We start from the raw sequence: 1,827 nt of genomic DNA on the forward strand, positions 1-1,827 counted from the left end.
GAAGAGAAAGTGCCAGTCTCAAGATGCATTTCGAGGAAGACGGTTAACAGAACATAAATTCCGATCTTTTTAACAGTAAAAGACACTTCTATCGATTATTTAACAATTTTGTTAATACTCTAATACACTCTCATTATATTTCAGATTGTTTAAACATATTTGTACTAGTATCAGCATTACATATACATATTAGCATAGTTTGAATATTAAATAATCTCGATGTGATATTTTTTTCGATAAAAATTTCCCCCTCCGAAGTCACTACTGCACAGGAAAGTTAAAACAAATTTACATTTATTTAAACAATTACTAAAAAATTAAAAAAATGTAAGATCAGAACGTTAAAATCTCAATTTCTATTAAAAACAATTAATATTTTCTTTATACACACATGCGCAACTTTCCAAAAGTCAGATAAACAACTTTTGATAGAAAAACATTTTTATGTGACAACATCTCAGTCTAACAGCAAATTTCGAAGAGGAAGGTACATCATCAGGTACATCCTCAATTTTACGTTACAGTATACATTTCTATCGATTAATTATCAATATTTTTAATACTCTAATACACTCTCATTATATTTCAGATTGTTTAAACATATATGTACTAGTATAAGTGTTACATTCTTATTAGCATACTTTAAATATTAATTGATTTTGATGTGATATTCTTTTCGACTAAAATTTTTCTCTTCCGAAGTAAGCACTGCACAGGAACGTTAAAACAAATTTACATTTATTTAAACAATTACATGAAAATTAAAAAAATCTAAAATCAGAACGTTATAATCTCAATTTCTTTTTAATATAATTAAAATTCTCGTTATACACACATGTGCAACTTTCAAAAAGAAAGATAAACAACTTTCGATAGAAAAACACTTTTATGTGACAACGTCTCAGTCTGACAGCAGATTTCGAAGAGGAAGGTACATCAACAGGTACATCCTCAATTTTACGTTACAGTATACATTTCTATCGATTAATTAACAATAATTTTAATACTCTAATACACTCTCATTATATTTCAGATTGTTTAAACGTATATGTACTAGTATAAGTGTTACATACTTATTAGCATACTTTAAATATTAAATGATTTCGATGTGATATTCTTTTCGACTAAAATTTCTCCCTCCGATAACATTGTGCAGAGGTACGTTAAAAAAATGTACAATAGTTTAAACAATTACATAGAAATGAAAAAATACTAAAATCAGAGCGTTATAATCTTAAATTTTATCGATTAGATTAATTATTCCTTTTTTACACATGCGCAACGATCGGAAAATCATATAAACAACTTTCAATAAAAGTAAATTTCCAGGGGGCCAGACTCAGTCTAACGGGAGACTTCGAAGATCACGGTACATAGACCATATACTCAGTGCTTCTAAATTGCAATACACATTTCTATCGATTAATTTACAATTATTTTAATATTCTAATACACTCTTCTTATATTTAAGATTAGTTTGGACGCATATACATTGTTTTAGACATTAAATACAATAAAGTACTTCGAATACTGAAAACAATTTTTATACGTTATTAATTTATGATTTTTCTACACAAATGTCTTTTTACTTACTGTCTTTCGTAAACATAAAYTGTTCCCATTACTTATATTGTTTTCTAATTAGTTTTCTATTAGACTTTGACATGTTAAAATCGATTCGTACTACTGGCAAATCAAATTTAATGAATATTTATTCAAATTTGGGTCTTCGGAAGCGGTTACCTCCTCGTGGTTAGACCCGGGCAATGGTGTTTTACTTTCAGTATAATGTTTAACATATTTTATATGTTATACATTCCATTGCAA

Source organism: Polistes canadensis, unplaced genomic scaffold (assembly GCF_001313835.1).
Source record: "Polistes canadensis isolate GaletaPanama2010 unplaced genomic scaffold, ASM131383v1 scaffold_208, whole genome shotgun sequence".
Classification (NCBI taxonomy): domain Eukaryota; kingdom Metazoa; phylum Arthropoda; class Insecta; order Hymenoptera; family Vespidae; genus Polistes; species Polistes canadensis.